Source organism: Anser anser, assembly GCF_964211835.1.
Source record: "Anser anser genome assembly, chromosome: 5".
NCBI lineage: Eukaryota > Metazoa > Chordata > Aves > Anseriformes > Anatidae > Anser > Anser anser.
The window spans coordinates 3200885-3220695 of record NC_139725.1 but is presented as its reverse complement, the minus strand read 5'-3'; the positions used below and the strand labels follow the sequence as shown (position 1 = coordinate 3220695).

The 19811-nt window shown below is 43.0% G+C and overlaps 1 protein-coding gene across 2 annotated transcripts in view; it reads right to left on the bottom strand.

Annotated features, from left to right (window-relative positions):
* The window catches only part of LOC310901059 (uncharacterized protein), a 42704-nt gene extending 23368 nt beyond the window's left edge, over positions 1-19336 (bottom strand). The window contains exons 1-3 of one of the 2 annotated variants that reach the window (XR_014585555.1): positions 5647-15260; positions 3582-3678; positions 3340-3478 (exon numbers count right to left, since the gene is read on the bottom strand). The gene's annotated coding sequence lies outside the window, so the exon portion shown is untranslated. Of the gene's footprint in view, positions 1-3339; positions 3479-3581; positions 3679-5646; positions 15261-15286 lie in introns of those variants that run through there. The other variant, XR_014585554.1, reaches the window with a different exon arrangement.
* Positions 19337-19811: the final 475 nt, after the last annotated feature.

Sequence of the window (19811 nt, the reverse complement as noted above, 5' to 3'; positions counted from 1 at the left end):
AACACTTCCTTGCACTGTATTCTGCAGCCTGCTATTGTCTGCAAATGTGGTTACAATGAACAGATTATACAACATTAAACCCTTCTGAAAGCATACACAGAAACTGTGATATAATCATGCTCGGAGCAGTTATCTTTAAACACAAGCATGGATTCAGCACCCAGTGGAGAGCGGCAAGCAAAGTTATGGGCCCAAGGCAAAACAATGACCAACTGCCAAGAAACATCCTCATTAGTCTTTGTTTGAATTTGTATTTTTAAAGTCATTGTGCAGTTCAATTAAGTTTGTAACATGCAGATGAGAAAGTGGAAAAAAATGTGAAGACATAGGGAGATGAAATGCTAAAGCACTGAAAGATGTCACCTCCTCTGTGAAATGCTTACATTGTGAAATAAAGAGAGAAGAAAGAACAAGTCATTTCAGGATACGTCTGGAATGAGAGATAAGACCAGAAGATTACAATCTTTTGGTAGTCTTCCACAAAATCTCTTTATTTGCATTCTGCATCATGTGGTCTGATTCTGAACACATATCATCAGGGCACTAAAGGGAGAACAGACAAGAAAGATGAGCCACAGTCTAAGAAATAGTGGAATTTCAGGACATGGTGGCACTTTCAAGACTAAAGCCTGGCCCACACGTTCCCTGAAGATGTTAGCAAAATTTACTGATGAGCTCAAGTTTTGATTAGGCCTATGTCATCATAGAATGATTAACTCAGAGATCAAGGATGTAAATGGGACAAGAAAGCAGAAAAGAGAACGAGAGAGCAGAACTCAAATCAACCCACGTGACCATCCCTGGTGGTCCCTGTGTGCTACCAAGTTGATCACAGGCTTTAAGCATTTCTGGTTGTACTCCAGCCTGTTATACACACTCAGCTCCTCTCTCTGTTTATCTGTTTTGCAGTGCTGGATGTGTGAGTAGTTTTGTGAAATTATATAAAGCTTTTAAGCAGAGACAGCCAAAAATGTTTAGAGAGAGACAGGCAAACTATTTCTTGAGCTGAAGAGGAGATTTCAGGCCAGATCCCAGATATCACGTCCAGGTTAAGTTCCCCTTGCACCATTCCACAAGAAGAGAGGACTTCAAGCTGTCCTTGGAAGCAGCTGGGAATTTCCTTCTCCCGGGGGGACCCACAAGTGGTGTCAGGCCAGATGAAGCCAGATTCATGCTGTCCACTCTGCCAACAGTGGGTGCTCCCCAGCCGTCCAGACACAGGGACAACTGGCATTCAGTACTGCAGTCCTGTGGGGAGAAGCCCAGCCAGCTGAAGCTGCAGAAATCACATGAGCATTTCCTGCCCTTGCTTCACATAAAGGCCACGGTGGAGAGGCAGCTTTTGCTTCTTGTTTCCATCTGCTTTGGCAGGTATCAAAACCAGAGAAATAAATGAGTTACTATGAGGGGGCCTGCCCCTCATCTTTGCAGGAACCAGAGGGTTTTGCCCTAGCTTGTGCTCTTTCACACACAAGGCTGCCCTCATCTTGCTGCAAGACTCAGAGGCTGGCATGCAGCAGTCCCCCTTTGTGCACGGGCAGACAGGTAAAAGGCGAGTCTCTGACAGCAAGAGCAGACATTTCATCACCTTTAGCTCTTAAAATACCTAGTAACTAATCGGCACCCATTTCACAGAAGTCACGTGGGTAGCCATCATCCTGGAGCAGCCCTGGCTCAGCAGTCTATTTGCATGTTGAATTTCCACTGTGCTTAAAAGACGGTTTTGCCTAGTCTCCACAGGGAAAAAAGGAAAGAAAAAAAGAGGTGCTGAGCACCAAATTCAAACTCTTGGTTGTTAGTGTTTTTCAAGATCTATCCTTGTTGTAGGACTGCAGATTTGTGCCCTCTGTGGTTAAATCAAGGGACAGAAAGGTTACAGGAAAGGCACATTTGATCTCTCTGTAGCCAGTGCATAGCACCGAAGGGAATGAGCCAAAATGTCAATGCTACGGAAGCAAAACGGAGAACTGAAGAGAGATGGCAATGGAATAGAAACCTCAGAATTATGGACACAAACTAATGAACCAGCAGTACTGGAAACAGGAATAACCTGTCAAAGCTTCATCTCTTGCAAGGGACAAAGTAAAAAAAAATCACAATTTCTGATGCTCTTGATGGAAACAGAATTATGCAAGACTGATACTGTTCACACTGATTTAATTAAGGCTCTGTCAGCACTGTCAAGCCTAATTGGCCTGGTATTTCACATTTATAGAAGTCAGCTATAAAAAAGTACTCTGCACTAAAAATCAGCATTCTATAAATGGTTCCAGTCCTAGAAGGGTCATCTTTTTGGCACAGCAGGCTCTTGAGAGCATCCCACTTATGTGTTAAGATATCTCTAACTGAAAAGATTACAAGCTCATATCGCATTCCTTGCCCACACAGTCCTCTCCTCACAGTTTGTGGGAATCTGGGGTGTCCAAAGAATGCAGAGTCAAGCTTCCTGGCAGCATCCCATCAAGGAAATAATTTCACAGAGAATTAACCCCCAATTCTGACACTTCTTGTCATGTTAGATTCAAATCTCTGAATTTGCAGAGCTGCGATGAGTGTGGAAAGGCAAGGACTAGACAACGGACTTGCACCACTTGTGAACATTTTGGTTTCTGGGCTGGTTAGTGACAGAAGCAGTTCTCTATGTAGGGAAACCAGCTCATCTGGATGTCAGCAGCAGCCTATGGGTAAGTACAGCACAAACCTCAGCTACTGTCATGTACAGTCTTGTCCTGCAGGACCACAGCACCTCCAACACTGATGCCAGCAGCTGTGGGATATGCCCTCCTTCTTGCCTTAATGGGCAGCAAGTATACACCAGCCTGGAGTCACCAGGGAAATTGGTTAGGTCTCTAGTGGGCTGCCTCAGGGAATGCTATAGATATGATTTAAATAGAGGCAGCAAAATGAAGATCAATGAGAACAAACAACCAACACTCCCAGAAAATCCCATGTTCTGTAATTGTTATTGCTTCTTCAGTGACAGGAAAGAGCTGTGTTTTAAAATAGAAGTTCACTTAATTGAATTTCCCTTAAGGCACCGAAAATAAGCTTCCATGAAGCAGTATCAATTGTTCAACAATAACATGCTCTCCTGACTGAAAACTGAGTTAGGAATTTGTATTGTGTTTTCAGAAAACATAATTTCTAGCCCAGTTTCCTCCTCCTTCTTCAGATAATGGGGCAGATTCCACCTCAGTGATCACTGAGTTAGACTACATGGGTTGGTCAATGTGTAACCGATGCCCCGGCTTCTCCACATACCTATTTAATGGAGGCCAGTGGATCTATTACAGAGCTTTAGATGCACAAAGTGATTAAAGGAACTGGTTGCTTAAATACCTTTGTAGATATGATTGTTCTCTGTCCTGGGATCTGAGGTTCAAAATTCTGTCAGCCTAGGTGAGGTGAGCTGCACACAGGACTCACATCCTTGTCACTCCTGGGTCACAGGGCACGCCGAAATATGAATCTCAGAACACTAAAAGAAGGGAAAGAAAGGAACAAAAAACACAGGACAATGACAGGCCATACCTCTTTCTGATAATAAGAAAAGTGTTAAGAACCAACAGCCGTATATTTACATGTGAAATATTATCTTTCTGAAAGCTTGTCATAAATGTGGCTCACACCGCAGGGTTGGTCACGCTTTCCAAGTTTGCACAGCAGGAAGAATATTTCCTAGGGAATAAGGTCAAAATATTAGTATTAAACTGAGCCAGTATGGGACAAATTAATGAAGTTACTACTCCATCATGGACTTCCATATGTGAAATATGAGAAAGGGGTTGTATCAACAGCACATCAATCCATGGCACTGGTCAGAGAAGGAAAAACTAAACTTCAGTTTCGAAGTTTCATTCAGCTTTGGCACAGAAAAGTTAACTTTTGTTTAAGCTATGCTTCTGAACAGATAATGTTAATTAAATGTTTGCATTCAAATCTTATTACACAGTGCAACAAGTTTGCTTTCTATACAAACACTGTACGTCCGGTATGGAACAGAAGGCTGGGGAGGCAGACACTAATGCGTAATAGTTAAATCCCATGGACCTTTTTAATACTAAAAGCAAGGAAAAGGGAATAGTTGCCATCTCCAGACTCTGTGTGTGTCTGTGTCTAAGCTTCTTCTCATTCTCCAAGTATTTGCAAAATCATATGTTTAAATATTTATTTTCTTTCTACTCTATTACTGCTTAAAACTCCTTCTTCAAGCCCAAGAATGACATGGTCAATCAATGTAAATTACACTTGGTAAAAACAGAAATCTTGTAGCAGCACTGGGTAAGTCAAATGCCAAATTAGCCCTGATGTGAGGCAAGGCAGCTAAATCATCCATCCAGATGCGAAGTGTTGACAGTCCCTTAACTGTAGCAGCTCTAGTTACAATACAGAGAGGTGTGCAATTTGGCCTTGTTAAGCAGACATCATGGAACTATTTATTCTGTCCACAAGTCTAACAGGAAGTTTATTAAACTTGTATATTGCTGGACATATCACCTGGCTGCTGTGTTTTGTACTGGAATGCAAAATTGGACAGTCCAGTTCTGTACTGACGTAATGGACTGCCATGCGGAGGATTTCTCTTCAAGACTGAGACCTATTTCTCTGACCCTGGGAGCACATTGGATGTTGTGCATCCAACTCCTGACAGGAATGCTTCATTTTTGCTCTTGAGCAACCACTTCTGAGCAAGCCAGGAGCAGAATCCAGCTCTTCTTGGCTGGAAGAATTGGGATGTCCCAAAATGGGGCTTTTTAACAGATGAGTGAAAAAGCAGAGAGCCCAAAGGACTGTCCCTCTCCAAAGAAAATCATACGAATCAACAAGCAAAAATTCCTCTTTGTAAGTGAGTTAGACTTTCTAAGATGGTGAAACAGCTGTGTGCTGTTGGGCTTAGCTGTGCTCCAGCATACCCCTGAATATACATCTGACTGTCTCAGCAAGGCCCCCCAGGACAGAGTGAGACTCCTGAGTCTGCCTTTGGCAGATGCTGCACCAAGTCAATTTTAAAACTTGACCTAGATATCTTGTGGGAGACCCGTTCAGCTGGACAACTCCTCAAAGCAGACCTTCCTGCCACCCCAGCATACTTTCTTTTTTCCTCCCTGTATGCAGGACACTTCCCCTTCATTGGCCTTGGTTGGGCTGTAGCTTCCTCCCCTGCCATGTGGTGGGTTGCAGCCAGCACAGCTGCTGAGGACACACTTGCTGCTGCCACCAACGTGCTCTCTCTGGAAGTTTGGAAAGCTACAAATACAGTGTGGCTTCCTGCTCAGGAGAGCTCTTTGCTTCCCCTGCGATGAGGAACCCTGGCTCAGGCTGTTATTAGTGGGGTGCAGGACAATGGTTGGGGACACAGCATTATATCCATCTGAAGGTCCCATAGGGAAGAAAATGGGGGCCATGACCAAGCTTTTCAGACTTCACTTGCTGAACCATGAAGTCCCCCTGCAAACATATCAGAGAGATGCAAAGGAGTCCTGTGTAATTTTTGTAGTTTCTCATCTCCATGCAAGGAGCTGTTGGGAGTGACCATCCCTTACTTTACAATATAAGCTATGGGGCAGAATTGATTTTTACCCACTTTAGTTGCTTTCTAGAACTAATTAACAATTTAAAAATCAATCCCAGATAATTTCTCCTCACCCTGATCGAAGTTTTCTCATGACAGCACACGGTGGTGTTTCCAGACTTCTCATAACCATGCCAATCAATGTGTACTTAAAATTTTGTTGAATTTAGCCACTGTATATCCTTTCAAAGTGGATAGTTTAAAAGATTGCTTGTTTTTAGCTGAAACAGTAGAAAATACAAAAGGTGATTTGTCCAAAGAATCCCTCCCAGATTTAGGCCAACTGGACTCAAACTGTTCACAGACTAATCAGATTTAAAACAGGAAGCTTTCTCCTCTGCTTGTACTTATTTTTTGAAAGTTATATGACAAATACAACATCAGAGCACTATAATGGTTAACAACTATAAAAAGCCTCTCCCCTGACGCTTCACTCTTCATAGCAGCTTGCAGAAGATAATTTAAGGTTTAAGATGAAGACACTGTTTGAAATACGAATTGAGGCACACTCATCCAAAGCACACCAATCTTTTTGGCCTATTCTGAACAGAGAAACTAACTGCTGTGAACATTTCAAGCAGGCTGGATAGCTCTGGAAATGGAGAATTACACCTTTACACTTCTAGCTTAATACAGGAATAGGCAAACCCCAGAATACGTACAGGCATGTGAACCTGCCATCCCTCAACACCCCTTCTTGGCATGGGCCTAACACTTCTGTAATTATACACTCTGCTTCTGCACCCTCACCTGTATGCTTGGCTTTAGGTGTTACTGAACCTCCACATCACCTCCACAAGCTACCACAAAGCAGCACAAAACACGGGGTGGCAAGGACTCCTGGACATTAGAGCCCAACCTCCTCCTCGAAGAAGCTCTACCACCAACACCAAAGCAGACCAGCATTTTCAGCCCAAGACGTTTAGGCATTAAAACCACAGCAATATTCACACTGCAGTACTGCCTGAATTGGTGACTACTCCAGGGACCACTTAAATCTTCAGAGATGTCAAGAATTGTCTCCTGTGAAGAATACAGTGGAGAGCAGGGGTCCCCAGCTACACAGAAGTTAGTAGTGTTTCATCAAGCCTAGAAACACTGTGATTTATTTATTTATTTTTACAAACTGTTGAAATGAATAGATTCCAAGCTTTGAGGGGAAAGTAAAGCTAACTACATACTATAACTAAATGTTTTTTGGACTTATCTCTCTGTACCCAAAAGCTAGGATTGAAAACATTTAGTACATAGCAGAGAGGAACCTAAAGTATGCTCACTTATTTAAACCAGCTTCCAGCACTCTTGTTCAAAGTAAATGACAACAGATATAAAGTTTCAGTGTAACAGAGATTATTTTTTTCTACAAAGCTTGCTCGTCTGTTCCCTTCCCAGAAAATTAATATTCATCTGTATGTAACCTAAGCTTAGGACAGGAGCTAGTAGGGTAAGACCACATAGGACACTGCTCTTGATGTGTTCACGCAGCTGATGAGTTCCCCTGATGAAGAGGAAGCAGAACTGGTGTCCAGTACATTGATTATCAACACGTTCCTGATGCAGCTGCAAGAGGCGAGGCAAAGAGGATGCCTCCTAAGCAGCCTCCCGAGGAGGCCAGGCACTAAGGAGCAGACTGCCTTTAAGACACCCTCATTTTGCTCTAAAGTTTTTGCTGTTGGACACAAAGTCCCATGTGTTCAGTTCACAAGCACAGTGCAAAGATTTTTACAGTAAAAGTTCAGATATTTTCTATAAGTTCATTGAAGTTTAGTAAAGTGTTTTTTTCCTCATTGCTAGGAATGTGTCACTAGAGCTGGAAAACTTCCTGGCAAAGAGCAAGTGTTCAGCAGAGAAGTCAGACCATGCAGAGAGATCAAGAACTCCTTTCTCAGAAAGCCTTACACCTTCATCATGACTCCTAGGGCTTTGCACGTGCCTGCAACTACATGCCCCAGAACCAGACTTTAGTTTAAAAAGGCAAAAGATTTTTTCCTGAGTTTGAACTTTATTTTGAAACCTTCCTCTTTTTTTCCTGACTAATGGAGCTCATGAAGGAACACCTCCCTCAGGCCAAAAGCATGGAAGATGCTTGTGATGATCTGCCAAGATTTTAACAAGGGCGTCCTCAGCACCTCGAAGTTGCACGTCAGTGGAATGTGGCCCATATTAATAATACTTTAACTTCTCTCAACACGCTCAGAGACAGCCTTGATGCCAACCCACAGGTCCTGACAGCAGAATGACAGCATCCACACAAGCTATTAACCCGAAACACAAACGTTTGCATTTTTTGCTAACCCTCTCAAGTACTTGGTATTTCAGAATCTCTTTCCTCATAGCTGCACTCACAAGACTATGAAATTGAAATTACTTAATTTAGCCTGAAAGAGACTAGCTACACGCTGGCATTAATTTTGAGAACTGTCACTTGTTTATTACCATAGCACTATTGGTATATAGCAAACATATCGGATTTAAAAATGAAATACTTCAGGAAATGGCTCAGACACTTGCAAAACCTCTCTAAGAAAGAACATTTCTGGGGTGTAGGTGGGATTCATTCACAATATGCCCAGTGAGCATTTCTCTGCATCTCCAGGAGTTAGCCCAGTAGGTACGAACCCTGCTCCTTCTCCCTACCCCTGTCCTGGCGCAAGCCCAGGAGTGTGGCATCACTTCATCGGGCCCTACATAAGTATCAGCCTCTTTTAAAATATTGTACTAACATTCAAGCTGCAGGAGTGCACACTGACTCTTTGCAGAAAGTGGTCCAAGTCCTACAGTCTTTTCTAAGACAGAAGCCACTCTGGAACAAGTGAGATTAAGAACATCTTCATTTGAATATATTCTTTTAAATTACTTAATCAGAAAGAATATTATGGAGAATGGGGATTTAAAACAATTATGTAACCAAGCCGATTTTATACTGGTCTTATCGGAAGATGTCGCAACAAGACACTTTGTGCATTGTGTACGTTTCCAAAATGATGAAACCAGAGGACAGAACAAATGAAACTGAAAACCCAGACTGTCTGTTTCATGTAGTTTCTACAGCTTGGCAAATCAAGCCCAAAACAAAATCCTAAAACTTCTCCCTGCTCCCAAGGAAGGGAAAGAAGTGCCCTTAAGTGCCATTATAAGACTACCATTTAGCATTACTTCTTCATCTCAGGTTTGTTAAGAAACCACAGTGGTGACCCTCCTTATGCCTAGAGAAGAAAGCTGACATAAGAAAGTGAAGAAAATACCAACAATACTGAGAGAAAGAACAGCAAGAAAGTAAGTTTAGTTTTACAGACTTGTTGCCAAAGTGGAGGCAGATCTTTCCTTCCTGACATGACACAGACCTTACTCTTGGGCTAGGTGTGCTGTACAGGAAAGAGCCGGGATACCCCCCAGCTGCTCCACTGGTCTCTGTCTGGTTAATCTCTACCAGAAACACACTTGCCAGCCCTCTCCCTCTTCCGACCATTGTAAGCGTCAAGGTTAACGATCAAAATCTGAAAACAAAACATGCTGAAAGACTTGTCTTCTCTGAAAGTGAGAATAAAGCATGTCTAACTATTCAGACTGCATGCTTCTCAGTATGAGCGTGCTGGATTATCAGAGTTCATATGATAGCTTTCATCAGGGGATCACACAACACAGTGCAAACAAGCAACATATTAACCATGTAAGGCAGGGATAAATCAAGATTTTCTGTATTTCACTGAGCAGGAGAGTGAAATGCTGAGAAATTTAGGGATTCACACAGTGTTACATAAAAGCAAGCAGTACTGTGAAGGGAACCTCCAACCAAAATAACATGCATGCATAGAAAAAAGTCCAAACTCCACAGTTTGTCTAATTCTCATGGGATTTTTGACTTAAGATTTCATCAGGTCAAATAAAGCATGGCTTACTCAAGGATATATCTATATATAACCATTATGTGACCTTGACAAAACATTCAGTTTTTTTTTTTTTACTGCCTTTTAAGGGTGGGGAAAAAGGGCCCGAAGACTCAGGTGAGCATAAAATACTACAATCCCTCCAGCTTCAATCTGCTCCACTTGCAAACAATATCAGTATTTACCTGTTTCAGCACTTTATATACATATTTTATAGGCATATAACTTATATATACTTTTCTGTTCTGGAATGAGAATAACCTTGGGCACAGCATGAAGAAGAATTTCACATCAGAGGATAATTATCCTGCCATAGTCACACATTAAGGAGTAGCTACTCTAGTGTACACTGGGAGCATTCTGCCTAGGAAAAGGCACGCACAACTCCAAGTTGAAGATACTGTGGGGGCAGACACCCAGTCACAGAAGGACCCATAGTCACCATGCACCCTGTTACCACAGGGCTGTGCAGCCTGCTCAGATTGCTCCTGAACAGTAGCATTACCCTTTCTTTTCTAGGCCGTAAAGGAGTGGGGGAGATGCAAGAGCAGGTTTTGATGTTGGTTCTAGGAATATAGCAAGATAAAAGCCATGTCTATGCAATAGTGCTGAACAAAAATAAGCTAGGCATCTCACAAAGTCATCCAACGTGTCTATTAACACTCCTAGTAAGTGACAGCTTTTACCTTTTGCAGCTACCGACACCAGTAATCGTTATGAATTTCGTGATTCAACATTTGAGTGAAGAGTAAAGAAGATTATAGTCTCTGCAAGGGACAAAAAACATGAAATCTGATCCCAAAAACAATACTTCCCATAACTCAAAACTTGACAGAATATGCTTAAAAATCTAGCAGGGACCCGCATTCAAGCTTTGGAGAAGTTATGGGAACTGCAGCCCTCTCATTTGGAGCAGACATGCATCTTGGGAGATTCATTCTTCTAAAAGAGAAATTGTTTAAAACACTTTAAATTATGCAAGCTTCAAACTAGCAGACATTGTGATGCTCTGTGCAGAAGACTAGATTTTCACTCATTTCCCAATAGGCTTGATGATTACAGCCAAGAGCACACAGAGGCCAAAGAGATGCCTCCCACAAACTTGTAAGAACCCTTCTTGCTTTTTTAAACCTGAGAAGACTTTTGGTCCAAAGCTTTGCAGCGTGGAGTTCCCAGAAATGTGAACATGCAATGAAAAATAATCCCTAAAGAGCTAACCTTACTAGTAACCTGCTTCTCTCTACTTAAAGTTGGTTTGGCTAGAAAGCCTGAATCTCAAACCCAGGAAACTATGAGTATGAAATCATAATGCCCAAATAGGCATGGGCAGAGCTCCCAGTGATTTCACACAGTCAGTTCTCAAGTTACAGAAGTGAGATCTGGATTTGTGAGTGGCATCAATCAAACCTAAGTATCCAAATCCTGAGGTATCTTCAATGGCTAGACCCAAATCTTACGACCATCAACTTCTTCCATTAGCATGAACACATGAGCATTTGAAGGATGAAACGTCGCTCTCAGTATACTTGTGTGACAAAACGCACACACACACACTCGAAAGGTCAGAGACTGGGAGTTCATTCTGCGCTTTTATCATACTTTAGGAGACATGGGTGGATGGAGGACTAACTGCTGCCAATAGAAACATTGTTTTCTATTCACAAGGACATGCAGCAGCAAAACCAAAATTACTCAAAACAAATAGTACTGAAATCACACAGGTCAAGGACAGTGGAGCCAAGAACACCCAAGAAGGGTGGGACGCAGGTACCTTACATCATCTTGACATTTTAAAGTAACTTTTCAGAGTCTATCTTTCCTGCTTTCACTTAAAAAGTCAGTTGTGTGACAAAAATCTCTCCCTCTTCTGCTCTTGTATTCTTTGAACAGGTCAGTCAATATCTCTGATTATACAAAGACATGATCTTCTTACTGAGGTGGGCTCCATAAAACCTGGCTGCTGGAGAAGTGCACAAGAAGAGCTGCTTACAGCAGGTGCAAGCGCACCCACTGCACCGAAATAGTGGGTTTCACCCACCCATCAGGCCAACAAAAGAACTGGACTTTTAGTTTTAAAGTAGCTATAAGGGGCTGAGCCATGAATGTTGAACCAAGAGTTAGCCCAAGCATAGCTGTGCCTCTTATGTTGCAATGCAGCTCAAACAACACAAATGCAGCGTGTGTACAGATGGACAAGCCAGTTTCAAACTACCATCCCAAGCAACCATACAGAAACCACCCCAGTTCAGGTCATAAAATTTACTGATTTCTGGTCAGGTTTTTCAAGCTGCAGTGAACCTCTGGCTGCTGCTAGCACAGGTACATGAAACAGAGCTACAAACCCCCTGCGGATTCCAGGTTAGTTCTCCTGCTCTGGCAGCAAAGAATTTGTTGGATTACATAAACATGCGAGAATCCAGCCCTGCTAAAGCCCATTTATGGAGCAGACAAGTGGTATTACGCGCCCGGTCGCACACTCCTCTATCACAGCAGCCCTGTGGCATGGTGCTCTTCACCCTGTTGCCAGACAGGCATCACCTGGGTCCCCAACAAGGAAACACTGACCACCCTCCTATGCAATCCACCGATGCCATATCACCCTTGCCCCTCACTTGGGCACGTGCAAAATGTTTATGGGGCGGTAGGAGCACAAATGATTTTATGTGTCGACTCATCTGGGGCTGCTAGCCCTTCTCCAGCGCCGGTGTCTTGTACCCTGGGTGGCCTCCAGCCTGGTGAGTGCAGCTACCCCTCTCCTCCCAACAGTTTGCTGCAAAGCATACACAAGCCAGCCAGTTCACAATCCCAGATTAGAAAGTGTCACCAGTTAATATCACCTGATGGTATTGTTTAGCTAAGAATTTTTTTTAAAGCCGTGTTTATAGCAGTCATTTTGATAGAATAATCACAGCACTTAGTGTTGGCTTTCATCTCCCTCATGTGACTCACTCCTTCCATTTTCTAGCGCTCAGCTGCAATTGCTGTAGTGGTTCAGCTATCTGCACTAGTGCTAGAAACAAGCTTGTGCCACCAAGCCTAGATCTGGATCAGAAATGCTGGAGTCTGTGGGAGTTCGGATCAGGAGGTTTTAATCACTCTGCCACAGGGAGGCTGACTTATCTCTGCAGCTGGCTCTGCTGTGTGTCTGCTGGCTCAGAGGGGACAGGGGCAATCTGGGGCTTAAAAGGGGCAAGACTGATTTGGCTTCAGTCTCATCTCTAACTATGTGTTTAGAGATATCTTTATTTTACAGATACATATAGCTCTTAACACATATATTTAGAGATGTCTTTATTTATAAATACACACAGGATTTTGAAAGTTTCCCTTCTCAACATGGAAGAAGACACCTTATTTTGGAAATACTAAAAAGTTCTAGAGGAGTCAGGGAGAAACGTCCCCGCCTCCCTGCCCTGAAAGCAGTGACAGCCTGGTTGTGGAGGGATTTCCCAGGTACCAGGTGTGGCAGTGGTGCAGACCGGAGGCAATCACAGCCCTGTGACAACAGTGCCCCTGGCCCAGCCCTGGCAGGGGAGACAACAAAGTGGCTGTGCCTCCTGGCCCCAGTACGAGGCAGCTGGCAAAGGGCTCCCAAAGGCTGCGAAGGGAGCTGCACTGAGCAACGTGTGGCGTGTGTGTGTGTTAATTTCAGTTCCCTGTGGTGTTTCATCATTTTACATATTTTTGCATAAACCAGTGTAAAACCTTCTGGCTTTTCCAAGCAGCATTAGAAGCATAGCTAAACATACAGATTTCCAGCAACTGTCCTTCAGTTCACATTCTTGACAGTTTTCAAGAAAAACTGTCCACACATGACTTGCCAATTTTTATGGAATTTTGGCTCAAGTATTTTTAACTACTTAATGTATATCACATTTATTATCATCATCAGTGGAAAATATTATCTTCTCAGATTCCCGTATACTGTAAGCACTGGGAATATAATTAATTCATCCCACAGTTTTACAAATATGTAAAGCCATTACAAATACATCGAGTGCATTTTCTGAAATTCCTATGCAGTTTGCAGCTTGGGTTCTGGCAGCACCAACATCCTTCTGCTGATGATCATATTGCCCTTCAGCCCTAGAATACTTCCTGGAATAAACCTATTGATTAATTCTCGTGACTTACTAACTCATATGGCAATAGGGAACTATTTGTATTGGTGAAGGCTGTTTGCGCCTCGTATATGCACACGTTTTCACTTCACATTTGATGCATCTCTCAAGCAGCCCTACAGTTTGATGCTATCCATCATCCCATTGCAGCTCCAACACTTCTGTTACCAAAAATTCCATTAAGCACTAGGGGTCAGTCAACTGTATAAGAAACATAAAGCAATTTACTAAAATACACACTTAATGAGGCTTCAGGGAAAGAAAGGATCACATGTGCACGTAACAATTTTAGGAATCAGACCTAAACCTGTAGTGGATAAAGTCTAAACTATGGTCAGTCTATGACAAACCCTCAATATAACCCCATGCCTGGAGTCTATCAGCAGACCATATAGTCTACGCCGTATCATCTTTTAGGGCATATCTATAGCAGTGATTTACCATGCATTGATCAGAGACACTTTCCACTTCAAACAAACAAACATAACATACTTCCTATTTCCCCAAACGCTGTTTGTGAATTCAAATTTTGTTGCTGCTACCTGTGAGTCTTCCAGCAGGTATGCACAAGAGAGAGGGAAAGCAGTTTTCCTTCCAGTAAAGCTAGACTTTGGTGCCAGCTTGCTGGCAACCCCCGGTTTTCCAAAAATCTGTGTCATTTATTAGCAGGCCTGTCACCATGCTGTCACCATGCCACTACCATCCCAACAGGAGCTCACCTCACAGACAGTGCTGTTGGGACCTTCTTTAGAATATCTGGTTTTGAGGATCTCTGATCGCTATGTTGCATTCCCCATCTTGCCTGGTCAAACACTCACGGCGTGTGCCCCTGCCCCATGTGGCACCCAGGACTTTGTTTTCACTGTCCTAAGAAGAGGTGGGCAGCAGGACACATTGAAGCTCCAGTCACTGTGAGGAACACATCCACAAAAGTGCTTGTCCAGATAATAGTGCCAACAACGGCCAAAAGGGTAGAGCAGAGTCTCAGGTGACCCTAGTGCTCACAGAGACCCAGGCCTTACTGCGTCCTGAATGAGGATATACTTCCAGTGAAGCCCACTGCAGCACTTCACAGGTGTCACGGAAAAAATCTGTCCCCGCTGCAGGTAATTAGGGAGCCAAACAACATCAATTTAACATTGAAACCCCCAATCTCAGAAAGTTCAGCCAGAGAAGAGAGAGTCTGAAGACTATGGTGCTGGTCAGTGAAACAAGGCGCACCACAGAGCTAAAGGTGGGAGTGCTTCTACTGTGTCACAGCTCCTCTTGCCCTTACAGTGCTATCACTAAGGAAACCTGGTTCCAGGTACACTATAAGTGCTGCTGTATTCATACAGATTATCATCACCCTTTTTTCCCCAGAGGAAAAAAATGGCAGCATCTCTCACTCTAGGTAGTCACTGTGCTGGAAAAAGCACTCACTTAACAATGAGTGAGAATGACTGCTTCACTTGCTCAGTCCTACCACACATGATCTGGATGCTTACACCATCTTCCTTTGGACACTCTCTCTTTACCTCTACCCTAAAAGGTCACCTAACAGGATTGCAGCACTGCACATACTAACAAATCAGGAATACATGCTCTAACCATAGTGACAAAAAAACTACTAAGGATTTAAAAAAAAAAAACACCCCCCAACCAAAAAAACAGCCAGAGATTGCAAAAATACAAGTGATTCAAGGCGCAACTAGGGTTTCACATACCTCTTTCTGGACTGTTGGGTCACTTAACTTTGTTCTGCAATTCATGCTGACTGCAGTTGTTGGGAAAGGTAAAAGAACCAAAAAAGAGATTTAAGGAAATCTAAATTAGGGAAGAGAATTGCACAGCAGCGCAGTTCTCTCAAAGTGACTCATACAGATTGTACCATTTGGAGTGAGTGTTGTCCTTCCGCTCCAATGCAACAGCTACATTTGTCCAACTTCTGGGAAACAGATACCTGCTCAAGTAAGGACAGCCAGTATCAGCGTGCATACAGATATCACCTTGCCTCTGCAGGCACCATTGTTTTCCCTTTGCCACAACATGCTCTGTAAGAACAGACACAGACATTAGCCTGCTTTGCACTGAGTTTTTCTAAACTCCTCTTTCCAAGGTAGACTGATATCCCCCATTCTTCAGGGGCAGAGAGTTTTGAAAGTGTCCTGCTGTCTCCAAGACTGGGAAGAACCAGAAAGCTGAAACAAAGGGGGAAGGGGGAGCAACCCAAGCTCTTTGTTCCAGTTGGCATGAAAGCATCATTCTTACAATGGCTCATTTTTTCCTTCCCCCCAACAGCTGACATCTCATGGCAACTAAGGACAGGGCTGCTATTGTCGTTAAGCAAATACTCATCCAATCTACGTAGGAAAAAGAAGAGCTCCAGAGATGACGACACGTTCAAAATGCTCACAAGGACATCCCAGGAGGCGAATAAAGAGACGCAGCAGTGGAGGAAAGGGTTCCAGAAGTGAAACAGGGGAGAGAGAAGTAGCCTTGCAGACGCAGCTGCTACAGAGGTTGAAGAGTCAGCAGCAAGTTCCAGCCCAGGGACTCAGATGCTAGGAGTCTGCCACAGCCTGCACACTGCAGCCCGGGCATCCTCTGCATGCCCCTGCTTCTATAATCACCTTCTTCCAAGTATGCTGCACGCTGCTGTCTGGCCTGCTGTCATGCATTTCTGCACAAGGTGAGGGCAAAGAGCATTCCAGGCACTTTGAGAGCCCTTAATGCTGTCTCCCTAGCAGCAGGATAGCTTATCCCTAGCATTCAGTAATCAATGTGCATTGAGGACAAACGCTTATGAACTTTCACAAATAATTTCTTTAGAAAAAACACCAAAGCCAAGCAAACAAACAACTCACCACACCCCCACACAAAATGTGTTTATTATTAGAAATCTCTTTTTGTACAAAGCATGAACCCTCCCCCATATAAAGCATTTCTGCATGTTCACCACTCCAGCCACACACTTAAGGGGAGGACGGAGGCTATACATCACAACATGAACATGTGGGATGAGTTCCAAAAAAAGCACAACACACATTTTTCCATGAGCAGTCCTAATCCTCAAAGCAGGAGCATGAGTGACTGTGGTCCAGTCATAGCAACATTTGCTCAGTGTTTTGAACTACTATAGGATAAGTCTGCCTTCAGGGTCTGCTAGCCTTGGCACCCCATACGGTGCATATGGCTGCAGCTCCTTCTTTCACAAAAGATTGTGTAGAAGAGCTTGTGCAGTTGCTGTAAATGTTGGTGGTGACTTCCCTGACACGGAGGCAAAAAGCAAACAAGCTTGTCTCTCCTCTGCAGTAGCAGTGGGGGACACAGCCAGAGGTATTGCAAGGGCAAGAGCTGCACACATGGATGTAGGAACCTGAGCATGGCACAAGGGACTTTTTAGGATCTTTATGCTTTAATACAGGCATACATAAAAACTCTCACAGCAATTGCAGGCTTGGTCCTTCTTTGTGGAGTTATTCCCAGGGCTTCAAGCATAAGCAACCATATCATCCAAATCAAACAACCTGGGGACTTACATATGCACAGACTTGCAAGTACCTTTTATGTATTGCTCAGCCTAAAATGTCTTCACGGCAGCTGCACGTAGCTCCTATGCAACAGCCAGGCAGCCGTTCTACCCAGCACAGTCAGCGAACAACTTGTAGGTTGTTTAAGGATGGAGGAGCATGATGCTCTTGCTGTCAAAGGGAGAACTGCCTTCATGTAATGAATCCCCTGCTGTCCCTTCAAATGACTTCTGTACATGCTCTGAAGAGGACTTTGATCATGGGGGATTTTACCTTAATTTGTAATACCAGATCTGTGAAACTAACCTGCTACCAGTCATCACTGGTTGCCCAAGACAGACCACACTCCACTGAGCAAGGCTGTCCTGGCAGGGGGCAGTCTGTGTGCTTGGTGTCAGGCTCCTCCTTGGCTGCCCTTATTGCCCTGGTCCTGAAAACTTTGCATGACTTCAGACATGTTTGCAACTGCCTGTTTATATTCATCGCCATGAACATCTCAGTGCTTGCCAATGTTTTGAAACTGGCGCTGGCTAGGTTGCAAAAAAAAAGAGATGGATGTCAGATAAGAAGAACCATGGGAATTTAAATTTCACTCCAAGCCTCAAAATTCCATCATCTTTCAGCTGGATGCCACAATGCACAGCATGTGAAGTCTCAGAATCTTACATACCAGGGGTACAGTACCGCATCTTGGGAAGCCTGCTAAAGACCTCAGCACTTGTTTGGAAACACTGCAATGCCAGACAGTTGTAGTGATACATACCTAAAACTACTTTGCCTGTAGAATGACACAGTATCGACTGCACAATGTTTATGGATATACAGTTCGACTATATAAAACCACTGCATGTATCATTTTACTAGTATTGTGGACTCACCCTTAAGCAAACCATTTGCTGCACACATTTGTGCTCTGCCAACAATGAAGTGGGACACGCAGTGCCGAAAGACAACACAGCCACAGAAAATTGCTATTATGATGCTGGCCCTCAGCAATGCCTTTACAAAAGCAGCAAATAAACGACCTTTTTCAATGTGATAGATTCCTTCCCAGAACATTGTGGTTTGGTTCTCTTATCAATCTGAAAACCCTACTAAAGAGTTTTGAGCTTCTCTGATTGTGAAATACCTAAGAAGCCACAGCAGACAGGCACTGTGCAGATAAACAAACTCAGTACAACAGCAGCTGCAGAAGGGCAGTAAACATGCATTTTGGCCTTCTGCAGCTAAACACTGTAAGTGAAAAACAAGAAAGCATCCATGATTAGGGCAATTTATAGCCTAAAATAAACCCGAAGATTGATGAAGAGCACGAGACCAAGAGAAACTATTCCTTCCATTTCACCAGTTTTGTAATTGCTTTGGAACAAGAGAGGAGAAGAATTTAAGAGATTAGGAGAAAGTCATTCTTCATTCCCCATGGGTCTGATCCAGAGCTTATTGAAGTCAATGAAATGACTCCCACTACAGCTCCACTGGTTTTTTTGATCAGGCCTCAAGAGATGATTACTAAAGTAGCTGTGCAAGGAGAACCAAGTTTGTTTCAGAAAAAAAAAACAAACAGACAGCATTTTCCTTTAAGGTAATTACAGACCCCACGAGACAGCAAAAACTCAGTGAATATAACCTCTTCACTCAAGAATGAATTGTTATGAATAGCATTAATTTAAGAAAATAGCAATTGCATTTAACAATTTTTCTACCCACTTACTGTTATCACACGCAGGATGACTAGAGGTGACAATAGAAAATTGCGTTCCATTCCTTCCCTCCACCCTGAAGAACTGTAAACAAAGTGTTATCAAATGTGCAATTTGAGGTCATTGTTTCCTCTGATTTTTGTGTAGCTCTTTTACAACAGTGAGGAGAACCTTCTAATGTGAAAAGTTAATAGTATATGACAATGACTGGAGAATTTGTATGTAGATTTGTCTTAAACTGCTTTTAATTCATCATTTACAGTTGTTTGGGTTGTGAGTCAATGATGACTCTAATTTGGAGTTTCCCCTGAAATTCTGCCTTTAGAAGCAAATTTTTTCAGGACTCTGTCCAGAAGTGGAAAATTTATGTTTCTTGGAATCGTTATTATCTTTTGGGTCACACTTTTTTTTTTTTTTTTTATTCAGATATGAACATTCTGAAACAAAGGCCCAGTCAAGAACAGTACTGGTTTCTCAGCTTCCATTGTGGTAAAAATGGAATGCTCTGCTTTAAGAAAAACAAAACCATGAAAACATAAGCAAAAGAAACCCCGAAAGCAATACCTTATGCAGTGAAGCAATTCCAGGTGACTTCACTGGGTCAAGCATTTGCCTGTGCTGTGAAGGTCCTCTACAAACATTCCCGTTTTTAACCTTTCTGAGGCTGAACTTCGTTTTTCATGTTTGTCTCAGTATACTTTGCTAACCCATCTAAAAATTTAAGGAAAGAGTCAGCAAGCAGAGAGGAATTCAAAAGCTGCACTTAACTTTTTACAATGCAGAGGAACAACAGAATGATAAAAGGTAGCTAGTTATGTTCACATGGGCAGTGAAGGCAACCTGTGGGGCTGATGCTTCCAGGGCAGCATCCAGAGAACAGCACCACAACAGTGCTGTGCTCAGCCAGGGATAACAGTGAAGTTGTAAGCAGAATCCCAGCCTCTGCAACAGAAAGATATGGCCTCTACAGAGCTACTGCTCTCTCATATCTATGAGCAACTTTTGATTCTCCTTCCTCA